This window comes from Schistocerca nitens, chromosome 2, assembly GCF_023898315.1.
Source record: "Schistocerca nitens isolate TAMUIC-IGC-003100 chromosome 2, iqSchNite1.1, whole genome shotgun sequence".
NCBI lineage: Eukaryota > Metazoa > Arthropoda > Insecta > Orthoptera > Acrididae > Schistocerca > Schistocerca nitens.
The window spans coordinates 827,437,880-827,453,216 of NC_064615.1; the positions used below are offsets into that span (position 1 = coordinate 827,437,880).

Genomic DNA, 15,337 nt, shown 5'->3' on the forward strand with positions numbered 1-15,337 from the left:
CGCTTCAGAACTGCTACAAATTAGTCGGGCAATAGACCGTGCCACTCGATCTGTCAAAACAACTGGCACTGCTAAGAGTATCTTACGACTTCCACATCGCTGGCAACGGGTTATACACAATGCTGGTGGCTACTTTGAAGGTAAGTAAAACTTTGAAACACGTATCTATTTTGTACGAGCTGTAAATAAATAGTTGCCATTCGCATTTGCAAATATGAACAACCATCAGCTGTGAAATGGAATGATTACAATGAAAATTTGTGCAGGACCATGACTCGAATTCGCATTTTCCGCTTATCGCGAACGGTCAGCTTACCATTTGGCTATCCGGGGACGGCCCACGGCCACACCCAAACTTCCGTATCCCGTTAACCAAGTGTCTAAAACCTGTACTTGTAAAGCCGTTATGTATATTCCCGTAAGGGGAGATATTTTACTCGAACGTCGCTTGCCCGATGTCAGCGGATAATTACGATATTGCAGTGCCTGTGTTATCCCGAATAACGACGCAATGTTCCATCGGACATGGACGCATAATGGATGTACGAGCACAGCCTACTCGGACAATGTTTCCATTCTCAAAACACGTTGAGGCCGTGGACTCCCACAAATAGAAAACTTTAAAATGAAAGTTATTTGATTGTCAATAATACCTGTGATGCGACATATATCACATTTTTATGTCATAAACTAATTGCAGGTGCAAGTCAGTTCGAAAATAATGTATGTGTAAAATACGCATCATTTGTCGTTTGTGTGCCTTTCTGAGCGCATGCAAGAGATGAAATCAAATGAAGTGAAATCAAATATTGCCGTCTATTTGTAGCACCGGAATAGATCAGTGTTCATTATTTACATGAGCTCCACTGGCAGACGTTACAAGAGAGGCGTTGTGCATCACGGAGAGATTTATTACTGACATTTTGCGACAGCACTTTTCAGGAGGAGTCGGGAAACATATTACTTCCCCCCACATTCATCTCTCGCGTTGAGCACGAGGTGTAAATTCAGAAATCAGAGCCAACACAGAGGCTTACCGACAATCATTCTTCCCACGCACTATTCGCGAGTGGAACAGTGTTGGAGGGATCAGATAGTGGTACCGAACGTACCCTCTGCCAAACACCATTAGGTGGCTTGGGGGATATGATGAAGACCTAGGTATATATACATACATTAGTTTATTACTAATCCCAATAATTCATATGGACATCCGATGTCAACACTTACAACTGATTACATTTCACTTGTTTTGCGATGTGAAAATTCTAACCGCTAATACCCTGGATCTTTTATTTTATTAACAACGGATTCCAAAGGTCTTATGCAACACGAAGTGCAAATGACGATTTCAAACCTCGTGTACAGCATGCGTAGAACTGCGACAATTTCAAAATTCCCCGTAATAAACTAAAAGATCTACTAGAATTCAAATCCATAGTAGCAAAGCCACTCTGCAAGCAAGGAAATGACGTAACAAATAAAAAGAGAGTTAGGGCTTCAGCCAATATAGACGTAGAACTACTGTCCAAGACGCATCAGGGTCGAACAAAACTGGTTCCAGTTAAGTATGCTCGAACTGATAGAGCAGGTCATTGACCTCGGGTTCCAGATACGAGACAAAATGGTAAAAAACACAGTATTCGTGTGCAGTAAGTGTAACATTCATCTGTGTCTAAACAAGTCGAAATTATGAGAGTTTTACTAATAACGCATTCTTCGTAATTATTTAAAATGTAAGCCACTATATATTTTGTATTTTTAATCATGTTAATTTCTCATCAAAATGTTAAACACGTATCTTTTACTAAGTGATGTGTTGTAAGAGTTCAGTTTCTCAAACGCGGCGGCCGGTGTGGCCGTTCGGTTCTAGGCGCTTCAGTCTGGAACCGCGTGACCGCTACGGTCGCAGGTTCGAATCCTGCCTCGGGCATGGATGTGTGTGATGTCCTTAGGTTAGTTAGGTTTAAGTAGTTCTAAGTTCTAGGCGATTGATGACCTCAGAAGTTAACTCGCATAGTGCTCAGAGCCATTTTTTTTTTCTCAAACGCCTGTTGTCACAATAATTCAATGTACCCAGTAATATCCGAGAGATATAGCACATCTAGGATTTGTCCTTATGTACTCTATAACACTTCATAACTAGTTACAAAATTTGATTTTAATTTTTTCTTTCAAATATAAATTTTTTTGACCACAAAAGGGTTAATGCAACGTCTATATTATTTTTTTTTGCCAAGAATGTAACCTCATAACTAATATTCAGATAGAAAACTGCAGTTGATTAGTATCTGGCTGTTAAACGAGTTGTTATGTATGAAACTACCTGAACGAGTTGTTATCTATAAAACTACCTGTGGGCGTCTGTAACACTTCGTTAGTCTTATTTTGGAAAGTTATCTGGTACGATATGCTCTTTGCAGACAGTGCAGTGGATTTGTTACATTTTTCGAATTCGTTGGCAGAATAAAGTTGTTGTTTCATTGTGGTCGCTTGTACGAACTTTTCACTGCATATACGATACAGACGCGCAGTTGCCAGTCGTTTGCTTCTCTGTTTTGCCTGCGACTGTCGACGGCGAAGTTTTTAATTGGTTCAGTTGTATATCCAGCTTTTCTATTTCTTTGTTTGTTTGCTTCTGTGTGTATGTGTGTATGTTTTATACGTCGTTTGATAGTTCATTTAGAAAAAGGAATAACGTTCTGCTACAGAACACTGTTTGTTTCAACGAGACGTGTAATAACATTTAGGATGTGGGGGTTTCCCTCTAGTCTTAATAAATAGTACTGACGGTTATTGTGCTTTTGGATCTGGATGAGTGTTGCAATGCCAGTAGGGTGTTGATTATTTTCAGTGAGGTGTTTTGTAAATGTGCAGTATAGACCATGAGTTTCCAGTGCTCTTAAATGTTCAGAGTTCTCGCTCTGAAATTTTTACATCTGCTTCCCACATTATTCTGTACTGATTCACAAGTATTCTAGTGTTAACCTATACATAACCTGCTTTGCTGAACTTGGTTGTGCTGAGTATTTGTAGCCGTTTCTGTGGTGTATCGTCTATTCTGTATGGTGTGACAGAGATTTTCTTCCTTGTAAATAAAAGCAGAAACGTAATACATGATTTAATGCAAGAGAGAGAGAGAGAGAGAGAGAGAGAGAGAGAGAGAGAGAGGGAAGTGCGTGTTGTATTGTCAGTCTCGCGTTAGCAGAAGTTCATGCTCGGCGAATTCTAGGCGAATGTGTATTGGGAAACAATTCACAGAGGTGTACCAGAAGGAGGGACGATTACTTGAAGCAAGTAGATGGAAACGATTCTCTGTAACACCGTAAGAGTAATGAAGAATCTTCAAGAAATTCATCCTCATGTAATTTTTGTAAGGAAACTTTAATTTCAAGAAGAAACATTGGCTTTGAAGATTTTCGACGGAGAAGAGAGGAGATAAAAGGGCCGATGGTTGGAGATCAGAAGCACGAAGAGTTATTAAGATCTTCTATGCAGAAGACAGCAGAAACACAAATCTTTCAAAACAACGGACGAGGCACAAGAACAGCGAGCGGTTTTTCATCAAAGGGAGCAGTGCGTCGTCATCAAAACGCTGCATAGCCAACCACTTCTTCATTGCTGGGAATAAATGGAAGTCGCTCGGTGCCAGGTCGGGACTGTACGGCGGATGAGGAAACAACTCCCACTTAAAAGATTCGAGAACTTCACGAGTGGCATTTGCCGTGTGGGCCCGGGCGTTGTCGTGAATCAGCAAGATCTTTGAGCCCAACTTTCCCCTGCGCTTGTTTTGTATTGCTCTTCTGAGGTTGTGCAGAGTTTGGCTATACCTTTGAGAGTTTATTGTAGTGCCTCTTTCCAGGTAATCCACAAACATCGTATTTCTACTGGGTTATTGATTAACCACGTGGTTGAAGGCGCAGGCGGCCGAATTTTACGACGAAGGAATTTCCAAGCTCGTCCATCGCTACGATAAGTGCCTTAATTTAAATGGCAACTATGTAGAAAAGTACTATTTAAGTGTGGCTTTCATCTGTATATAATAAAAAAAATTTCCAATACTTTATTTATTTTTAATTCCAAAACGTAATGTACTTTGTGGATAGCCCTCGTACATTGGCAGTGACGGTGTACATATTAAATAGCAGATTTTATTTTGACTAAGAGTCGTGGAGAGACGGTAAGCTACACCAGAGACACGAACGGTACAATAGAAAGTGGCTACTGTACGATCTTTCTGTGATTGAAAAAAGACTGAGAACATAGCAAAATTTTAGAAAATTATTTACAGTAAGGGCCGCAGCACAAGTTGATCTGCAAGTGCAAGTTTTAAATAATAGTGACGCCACGTTACTTCAGTAAATGCTTCCATGAGCGTCTGTTGTTGAAATCAGAAAACTGTGTTCGTAAAACAGCTCATAGAATGCCCCCCTCCACATCCCTTCCGAAGTGATTTATTACATCTTGCCATGTAAATTTTTTTTTTTTGAAGCACGTGCTAGGAAGAAATTTTACTTTCTTAGAGTTTTCAATGTTTGAATTGAGGACTAGTTGCCATATTAGCAGCTCTTTGGGCCAACGGAAAGCATGCCGCATTACAAAATGGTTCAAATGGCTCTAAGCACTATGGGACTTAACATCTGAGGTCATCAGTCACCTAGACTTTGAACTACTTAAACCTAGCTAACCTAAGGACATCACACACGTCCATGCCCAAGGCCGGATTAGAACCTGCGAGCGTAGCAGCAGCGCGGTTCCGGATTGAAGCGCCTAGAACCGCTCGGCCACAATGGCCGGCGTCGCACTACAGATTCAACCATTTTATCCCCTCGCAGCAATTACATCTCAGGTGAGAGAAACGTTCCAACACATTTGTGCAGTCTTTTTCATGACATATCGACGAATGTTCCTCTGTGAACTGAAACAAACTACCACAGACCATATTTTGGAAGTAGATAACTTCATAAGACATTTAAATAGTGTCAGTTATGAAACTTCCTGGCAGATTAAAACTGTGTGCCGGACAGAGACTCGAACTCGGGACCTATTCCTTTCGCGGCAAGTACTCTAGCATCTGAGCTACCCAAGCACGACTCACGCCCCGTCCTCACAGCTTTACTTCTGCCAGTATCTCGTCTCCTACCTTCCAAGTAGAACTATAAGAAGTCACGACGGCGTGTAAGGCTGAACTAGTAATACTTTGCCAGCTGAAAATTGTCTTTACAGGCGACGTTGACCTATGTTTCAGGAAGTAGTCGCAAGAGAATGATACACTAAAAATATGATACCAAAGATACAGTGTGCTAAACGAAGAGGAGGGTGTGGCCGGCGGCGGACACACGGCGCCTGTCGTGAGGCTGTGCTCCGACCTCCTCGCAGTCAACGTGTCAATCTTCCAAGATCTTTCATAATAGTGCACACTTTGCTGCAGAGTTAAAGATTCATTCTGGAAACAATCATCGAGAGTTTTCCTCGCAACATCATTTCCTCGAGAAATGTTAATATCGCAAGGTATGTAGAACCTGTGAAGTATGGGAAGTCAGTGTAGTACTGGGATAAGCTAACCTGTGAAGGGGTGGTTATACTGAAAGGAAGGGAGGGGGGGGGGGGGGACGGCGGTGGAGGCCGGTTGTGCCTGTGTAGCTACGTCGGTTACAACATTGCCTGCGAAAGGCAGTTTAATATCCCAGGAAGTTTTATAATGGCACACACTCCGCTGCAGCGAGCAAGCTTCAATCTGAAAGAAATTACTATTTTACGACACGTGACGATCTACATCTTTTTCACGTGTTCTTCGAATACAGCTTTTTTCAGTTTAAACAACACGGTTTCGCAAGAACTACGTCAGCTTTCTTGCAAGGATTCCCATGTAACACCCCCCCCCCTCCCCCCCGAGCCTTTCTGTTACACTTTGGTCGGCGCTAAGCCGACCTTTACGATTCTAGCAATGTGTCTCTCAATTCGCTCGAAGTATACTGTCGAGCATACTTGTTAAGGACTCCCAAACATTTGAACAGTCTTACAGAATTCATTACACTACTATTTACTTTACAAATGAACTGTAAGTTCTCCCAGGCTCATCCAAAAAATCTTTTTCATTTGCCTTCCCTAATTTTAGTTTTAATTAATCACCTCATCTCATATCGTTTCCCAGTTTTATCACAAAATACTTGTACAATCTGACCTGCTTAAGGTGTTCACCACTAATCTTATAATCATATACTGTCCGGTTCTGAACCTTTTTTTATGAGAGGTAGGCAAATAGTTTAAATTATCTCCGTGAAAAGAAAGCTTTCTTATTTATAATTTGTTGAACTTCCGCGGCTAGAGTCAATTGATATAAAGGCTTTCTTGGTATGGTGTCGCCTCTTAATCTAAAAGTATTTATTACTGGTGAAAACAACGCTTCGGTCACGGTTACAGAGGCCTTGTTCTGGGTTTAGAGGTTCTAACAGACGGCCACTATAACCGTGGTCGAAAGCGTTGGTTTAATCAGTAATCAACAATTTTTTTGAATTTGGCGGGATACCATACTCAGAAAACTTTTATGTTCTTTCTTATTTGTTTATAGGTACAGAGAGGTGAGCCAAAATATTACACCCAGGTGCTTAATAGCGAGCTAGTCAACCTATGGAAGGTAAGACAGCACTGATTGTATTTGACATGGATCTGTAAGTCCTTGTTAGAGATTTCGGAGGTGGGTGGCTCCGTATGTTTACGAACAGGTTACGTAATCAGTCGAATTTCGCAATCAAGACATCATGTGGCGGAGACACTTCGCATATGGGCAACCAAGTCTGAAGACGAAGAATGGGATGGCGGACCATCTCTGTGTGAAGAACCGGGAATCAAAAGCGGAAAAGAGACCACTGTGCAAGAAGAGCAGCGTATCAAAACTGAGGCGATAGTGGAAAGAACGAAAATTATTCATTGATCATCTTACATGACATTTCGGACATCACACTGGTCGCTGTCTACTAGGTTCCGTGAGACTGCGCAACAAGTCAAGACGCCCAAGTAAAGCACCAAGGGAAATGCTGCAGATGTGTCAGGGTAATCCGGAAGACTTCTTGAGTCACCTAATCATCTTGAAACGAGTGCTAGTTGTTTCACTATGACCTCGACACAAGGAGCAAAGGAAAGAGTGGAAACACTGCCATATAATGTGACGAGTGAATCAACATGACGCTGTATGATCTGAAACCCGCGGTGCGGTGGTATATTACGCTCGAGAGGGCTAAATTGTCACAGTAGTAAGCTACCGATATCGACAATGTAACGAATGGCAGTAAGTTGAAGCATCGTGGGAGGCTGTCAAAGGGCAAAGCGGGTATATATATCCCTCTGCAACTCCCCAGGTCATTCTGCTTGGTTTGCTAAGCCCTCCTCAGCCCCACCACCCGTAAACCCCTCCTCCCCCCCCCCCTCCACCCGTAGACCACCCCCCTCCCCGAATGCTATTGACAGTGGCTTATTCCTCTTTCCCATAAGATGAGGTGTTCTTTCCGAGATGGAGAGATTGTCGAACAGCAAAATACAGCCAAGTAATCCATTGTGTGCCGGTTGGTTTCCTCCGAAAATTTGAATTTCGCGCCATCGCAGTTATACTAGTTACCCTGTATTTCATGACGTGTTGTAGGTTCTACGCAGGTGCTCGACTGACGGTGCGGTGGCCCTATCTTCGTCAAAGGCGACAGCGTGGAATGGTTAGTGCAAGCTAGGCCGGGGTTCAGTTCTTGTCTACTGATGTTTACGGCCTCAGCGTTACATAAGGGCACCGCAGCGACGAGGCAGAGATGTATTGGCCAGGATCGTGGCTGCCGACAGCAAGTGTCCGTTGCCATTAAGCTCTGCGATAGTGTTGAAATACGTCTGTCTGGTTTAGTTTTACGTTGCTGTTCATCATTTTGGTTATTAGTTGGATTTTGTCAGGATACTGGAGAGTGTATTTCGTAGCCAAGATTTGTGATTAGGCTCTGCTGATTGTTTTCGTTGTCTTTCTTCAACGATGCCGCCCGGGTTCTGTTAAGTGGTGAATAGCGTCGTTGTAACGTTTATTTCTACCTTAAGAAGACAACGCCGACAGACCACGCCGACAATAAGAGGCTGTGTCGAATTGCCATGGTGGTTGACTACGAGAACTGGCTAAGGCAGCTACGTTCGTTCCTTAGCTTCATGGTGGTTTTTTCTATCGTATTAATGACCCGGTTACGACTGCGAATTGTTAATGTTATTCTTCAACTGTGTGCGACATATTGATTTCCTTCGCTTGTTTTGTGGTGCGACCGTTGTGAGCTATTGCAAGGACTGGCTCCAATGAAAGCTGTGCTTGATAATCTACTTGCTGCTAAGGAGAAATACAAAAGCATGTCCACCGTAGTAAAGTAATGAAAATAACAGATACGGAGTAGGTGATATCATTCTGGAGTTGCTGTATTTGATTCTTCTTGTTTCTTGTGGTGTGCTGAGGCGGTTGTGAGATGTAGAAACGATTGCCTCCGGCGGCCTCAGTGGTGGAAAAAGTTTCGTTAGTTGCAACGGAGTGTTGGCACATGGACCCGTCTTAGTAAGCTGACAGAAAGGATTGTTATTCATCATTGATAGCATTTTTAGCTGTGGCGATTCTGGATCGTCTGTATCTGGTTGTCGCTACTGATGTAACTTGAAAAGGGGAGGTGCTGGTGGTCTGCCAGGTGGGTACTTTGCATTTTTTAAAAAACTGAAGCTTGGACTTTCGAAAGTTGAGACATTTCTGTGCTACGATGTGTGATCACAGTGCAGGGCGTTGTATGGTCAGGGCTTTCATCGTATTGTTCCTTTGGAGCGTTTATCATAAAGTGTGTATCTTGCCCTTTGGGACGGTTGTATTGCGGAGTGTGTTCTCGAAGTAGCGCGCTTCGCTTCTGTGGAACAGCAAAGTCATGCGTAGTTAGTGAATTTTGAGTAAAAGTGCTTAACCGCAGCTGATGAACTGGGTCTGGTCGCACGAGCTTATTTAATATTGTTTGCGCAAGGCCTTAGTTTCCACACCGTCTTTTTAATTTATTTATTCTGGCTTTGGTTTACAAGGACCTTCCAGCGAACAACGCTTATAAAGTACCAAAGAAACATAATCGCAAAAAAGCGAAATAGCACAAAAGTACCAAATTACAAGCATACAAACACACTCTTAAGGTAAAGTAAAAGCGCAATTAGACAAACACCATGCAGCCGGTGGCAGTGGTGTAAATGGCACTGAAGCAGAATTACAAACAACACTTAACAGAAACATTCTCACAAACGTGCATATGCTCTTACAGTAAAAGACGAATCGTGAAATGGCAAACGCCGTACAACATACAGTAAGTACAACAGTTAGGGCAGATCAAAATTGCAAATAACATCATAGAGCAAATTGAGAAATGTAGCATACAGACAGACGTACTTAAAGGAAAAGAAAAACCGAAAATGACAAAGACAATTCAACCTACGGTATGTACAATAGTTCCAGTAGAAGAATGACAAAAATGCACTAGAGGGCAATAACGAAAATTTAATGTGCAAATGGAGGTCTGCATGCACATTAAAACACGAAATTACGCACGCGATTACGAACCGGATTGATGCCATGTGAAAGTGAAGACCTCCGCAACCCGTAGGTTAAATTTGGTTGCCGGTGGCTTCAAACAGTTACATTTATCAAAACGGTGGATTAAAACAGGAACACTGGTGAGGAAGGAGTAACCTCTCACAACTAGTTTTTCACACAAGTTTGATTGTGCACTCGTGTACTTAGAACATGCCAATATGATGGGGTTAAGATCCGCTACTGCCGTCGTGTCCTTATCGCAGTGTCCAGATGTGATAATCTTCAACAGATATAGGTGAGCGGGATAATACCAGTGTCCTAGCCTCATGTGAATGATAGAAGCCATATGGTGTCTACGAAGCTGACCGAGACGAACCGTGGTCGAGAAGAGATGTTTGGTTGTGTGGCCCCCAGATCGCCGCCCGTAGAATGCTGAGATACATGCTATTCATAGTTCCAAGCCTAATAAGCAGCTTTTCGTATCGTCGATGCAAGATCCGTATAAGGGATTCGCGTTGGGCATAACTGGTCCTCTGTAATAATCCTCTTGGCAAGGCGGTCAACAATTTCAGTATGAAGAATGCCACGATGTCCTTTAACCCAGATTAAATGGACGGCAGTCCCCAAGGTCTGCGGGCGTCTAATGGCGGCTAAGACGTCCAGAACATATCTGTTGGTTTGTTTATCAAACGCGGTATGTTGCAATTTCTGCAGCACACCTTGAGAATCTGTAAGAATCAGAACCTGACAGGCGGCACTAGAAGGTCTAAAGAAGCCGTATCCCACACCAGCCCCAGATTTAGAACCTTCTGTATAGATAAGAGCATACTGCGGCCATACTGCTGAGAAAATGTTCCAGATCGCGAGTGGTGTTGGTCTTCGTTCGGAAATCGGACGGCAGGTGTGCCACTAGGGCCGCAGTGAAGAAGAGACTAGACGAAAACCGGTGAGTTGTGTGTCCTGTAGAACGAGTGGAAAAAAGGCTTCTGATCTGAAGCTTAAAGTTAGGCACCTCTTCAAAGGACCTACGCCTCCTGGTAAGAGGCGGCGGACGGCCTGGATGGAAGGATCTTAATTGTCGTTCCTCTCTTTTGAGCCCAACCCGACGAATATCTATGGTAGATCGGGGAAAACCACCGTTCAGGTCGTGTTGTCGGCGGGGCCGGGAGGTGCTTGCGCCTGATGTACTCTACTAGGAGCCTTGTAGGCTCAACACAAACCGTTAGCGTAATTACCTTTATTACTATTACCACAAGAACCCTTTCATTAGCAACTTTGAGCCAAGTAGAAAATCAGTTACCCCTATATTGTGTATCGTAAATAGTTTAGCAGGCTGGACACGGAGGTCTTAGTCTTAGCTTCTAGCTTTAACGTACCCTAATCTCTTCTAGTTAAGTTAGTTTTTAGGATGGTGGATGTTAAAGGCATGGTGAGCGATGGCCAGCGTCTTGAGGGTCATTCCAAGACCCGGGCCGCCGCCCACAACCAGGTGACAGGCAGTATTATACCTATCTCTTCTTTATTCAATTCTCTTTCTTCCTTCTTTCTAAATATTTAATTCCGTGTTGTTTATTAATATCTCACTTGATTTTGTTTTAGTTCTAAGTTTTTCTAATGCTGCACAAAAAAATATATCAAATGGGTGTAAACAAATAGAGCCCGCCTCCACATGGCGGGACACGGGCAACGGTGTGAGTGGGGACGAGAGCCGGTGTGGTGTTACTTTCAGTCACACCGGACCCCGGACCCAATCACAGCGGCTAAGTGGCAACATACGGCCCACCATAAGAAATTGGACGGTGGGTCATAAAAAATAAGCAGCTAGTGAAAAAAAAATCCTGCCTCGGGCATGGCTGTGTGTGATGTCCTTAGGTTAGTTTGGGTTAAGTAGTTCTAAGTTCGAGGGGACTGATGACCTCAGAAGTTAAGTCCCATATTGCTCAGAGCCATTTGAACCCTAAGTTTAAGGTGTCGCATTGCGGTTGTGGCCCTATGCGCGTCTGGACTCGCATTCGGGAGGACGACGGTTCAAACCCGTGTCCGGCCATCCTGATTTAGGTTTTCCGTGATTTCCCTAGATCTTTTCAGGCAAACGCCTAGATGGTCCCTTTGAAAGGACACGGCCGACCTCCTTCTCCATCCTTGCCTAATCCGATGGGACCGATGACCTCGCTGTTTGGTCCCCTCCCCACAACCAACCAACAGACCAACCTGTTCCGTTCTCTGAATAACTCCTTGTGAGCGTGTAGCACGTCTGGGTGATAGTAGTTGTTATTTGAATGTCATGATCAACTCGGCCATTATAAAGTATTTTTAGTGTAGTAAGTTTTAAAAGCCTTATTGCTAAGGCTGGGCCCTGTTAGCTTAATCATACTCTTGGCCACTATTAACGTCATGATGTAAGAACTTTGTTGCTAAAGCTTGACTCGGTTTTGTCTGACATTTATATGTTTGATGGTTAAACCCTTTCACTAGTATTGAAGCTGCTTGCTGATCTTTCTTATTTTGTACTCTTTATACTTATTGTGGGAGTAAGCAGTCGACCTTCGAACAGAGGTCACGCGAATTGGAGCTAAAAAGGGCCGATAATAAATTTAAATGTCCATTAAAAACTGATGCTGTTATGTCCACTGCTAAGTTACTTGCAGGACGAAGGTAGTGACTGAGGTCTTAGTTTAAGGGATCCTGCCACAGTGCGTAGCACATTTGACCTAGTTTCCAGTTCAAATGGCTCTAAGCACTATGGGACTTAACATCTGAGGTCATCAGTCCCGCCGGCCGCGGTGGTCTCGCGGTTCTAGGCGCGCAGTCCGGAACCGTGCGACTGCTACGGTCGCAGGTTCGAATCCTGCCTCGGGAATGGATGTGTGTGATGTCCTTAGGTTAGTTAGGTTTAAGTAGTTCTAAGTTCTAGGGAACTGATAACCACAGCAGTTGAGTCCCATAGTGCTCAGAGCCATTTGAACCATCATCAGTCCCCTAGACTTAGAACTACTTAAACCTAACTAACCTAAGGACATCACACACATCCATGCCCGAGGCAGGATTCTAACCCGCGACCGTAGTAGAAGCGAGGTTCCGGACTGAAGCGCCTAGAACCGCTTGGCCACAGCGGCCGGTGAGTTTGAGTCTCACCACCCGATCTTGCGGGAGGCGCTTCCTAGGAGGTCGGCCAAGATCCAGAGCTCCACCAGGACCGAGACGGCATTCGCTTCCTGTCATCATACAGCGGGCGACGTGTGTCTAACATCAGGGACAACTTGTTTTTTTTATTACTGAAACCAATTTAAAGAAATTAAAAAGGTTGATTCCATTCCAGCCATGACACTTAATAATCCACCCATCCAGTCCTACGACATCACGGAAAAATAGTTTAGAAAAAAAGTATCACATCGACGGATGAATATGTAAAAATACGCAAAACCACCACCACGATCCATGCTCATAGCCTTTCGTTCTCGAACTGGTAAAAATGACTATCCTTCGTAGTACCTCTGCTATCCCTGCGAGAACTAATCTCCCGTACATCTGCTACGTTTGCCTTGCAGCGACTCTCGTGTTAGTTTGCGAAGTCACGTGCCCGTTCACAAAGTGATTTCTAGGAGCGGCGGCAGCCCTGCCCTGCCCTCGCGTGCTCGGCCTGGCCTGCCACGGCCGGACGCCAGAGAGCGGTCCGCAGCCACACTCTCTAATTACCGACGGCGGCCCGCGGCGCGCTTTTAATTTATTACTGCCCTACCGGCACAGACTCTCACTTTCAATTAAAGGATGCCTACTGGCTACAGCCGCCAGGGGGGACGAACGGGCGGTAATATAACCGGCGACACCATCTCTCCCAGCAGTTTGCGCCTTCCACGCGTGCACACTGCACTTTGCGGCCTTGGAAGTCAGAGTTCTGCATATTTTGATCTACGACGGCACAGTTTTATGTATGCATCACAGATACGCGAGGATTTGCGGTTCTGCGGGGTGTCACAGTTTGTCCTATCACCCCCCCCCCCCCCGTCGCCCCACCTCCTTCCCCGCAAATGTAGCCCGCTGTTTCCCACGCGGAGAAACCCGCCATTGCCAAGGTATTTATTGATAGCTGTGCGTACAAGCCTGTACTAAGCAGCATCTGACCTTTGATTTAAAGACGTCATATCTCTTGAACAATGTGCCGTGCAATGACATAGTACAGGGGGAGTCAAAAGTACTTGGACACTTTAAAGTCTCTTCGGGTTTGCTGCCGGATCTTAAAATCAACTTGACTCGATATTTCGGCGATCCAACTGGTCGCCATCTTCAGGAAAATGCTACCTCTGCTGATGAGTCCCGCTGACTCATCAGCAGAGGCTGCATTTTCCTGAAGATGGCAACCAGTTGGATCGCCGAAATATCGAGTCAAGTTGATTTTAAGATCCGGCAGCAAACCCGAAGAGACTTTCAAGACTTATTACGCCGGGAAAGCCTGCGTAATCACAGTACTTGGACACCTTCATAAGTTGGAAGATTAAAGGGAAAATTGAAATGTGGTCATGGGAACATAGGTCTGACGTGGGGCAGCAACTTTTGGAGTGAATATCATTCATGGCCGCCATTTTGAAATCCGCCATTTTGGAATGGGAAGGGAGGGGGGTGTATGACACATCAAATAACACTCGCTTGAGCTCTGAAATTGAGAGATGTAATTTGTTTTTGTCTATCTTTTACAGTTTAGAAGTTATTAATGTTCGAAGTTACCTTGAAGCATATGTTGTAGCAGTATGAAGGTAATTTTCCAACTTTGAACATTAATAAACTCTAAACTGTACAAGATAGAGAAACACAAATTTCACCACTATTCTAGAGACCAAGCGAGTGTTATTTGATGTGTCATACACCCCCCTTCCAATTAAAAAAAAAAATGACTTGAATCCAAAATGGTGGATTTCAAAATGGCGGCCATGAATGACATTCACTCCAGAAGTTGCGGCCCCATCATCACGTTTCAATTTTCTCTTTAATCTTCCAACTTATGAAGGTGTCGAAGGACTTTTGACTCGCCCTGTATTGTAGGTGCATTCAGCGGCGTATGTGGATAGTATCTCCGAAATTTATTGCGACTTGAGGTGGTAGCAGAGAAGTAAATAATTTAAAAATCACGCATGATGCGTCATTTTTTCACGCATCCCACTTTTATGACGTCATATCTCCTGAACTATGTCTTGTACAATTATTTTATTTTGCAGTTACATTCAGTGGTATATGTGCATATTGTCCGTAACATACGTCGCGGATATTTTTAGTAGTAAAGATGTACAAACAAACACCGTCCGAAGAGGCCTTGAAGGCACAACGGTACCGACCAGCCGCCGTGTCCTCCTCACTCCTTAGGCCTCATACGGAGGGCATGTGGTCGGCACACCGCTCTGCCGGCCGTTGTGAGTTTTCGTGACGTGTGTCGCTACTTCTTAATCAAGTATCTCCGCAATTGGCCTTACAAGGGCTGAGTTCACCACTTGCCAACAGCACTCGGGACACCCGGACGGTGACCCATCCAAGTGCTAGCCAAGCCCGACAGCGCTTAACTTCCGTGATCTAACGGGAACTGATGTTACCACTGTTGCAAAGCCTTTGGCTGAAGTAAGAAGTAATAAATTATAAACCCTGCTTCATTCGGTACTATTACTGCGTGAACAGCGGAGAAGTAGTAAGGAACAAACATTGTTCCTTTCATCATTTTGAAGCCGCTGTGTGTAAGAAAAATATTCGTAAGGGTTTCAAGTAATGTGTAATGTTTATTCCAAG

The 15,337-nt window shown here is 44.0% G+C and overlaps 1 protein-coding gene and 1 pseudogene across 1 annotated transcript in view; both read right to left on the minus strand.

The window, feature by feature from the left end:
* Positions 1-15,337, minus strand: part of LOC126235364 (uncharacterized) — a gene marked incomplete at its 3' end in the record, with an annotated part of 1,261,863 nt that overhangs the window by 652,295 nt on the left and 594,231 nt on the right. The window lies entirely within an intron of this gene.
* Positions 15,050-15,168, minus strand: LOC126237899 (5S ribosomal RNA; annotated as a pseudogene).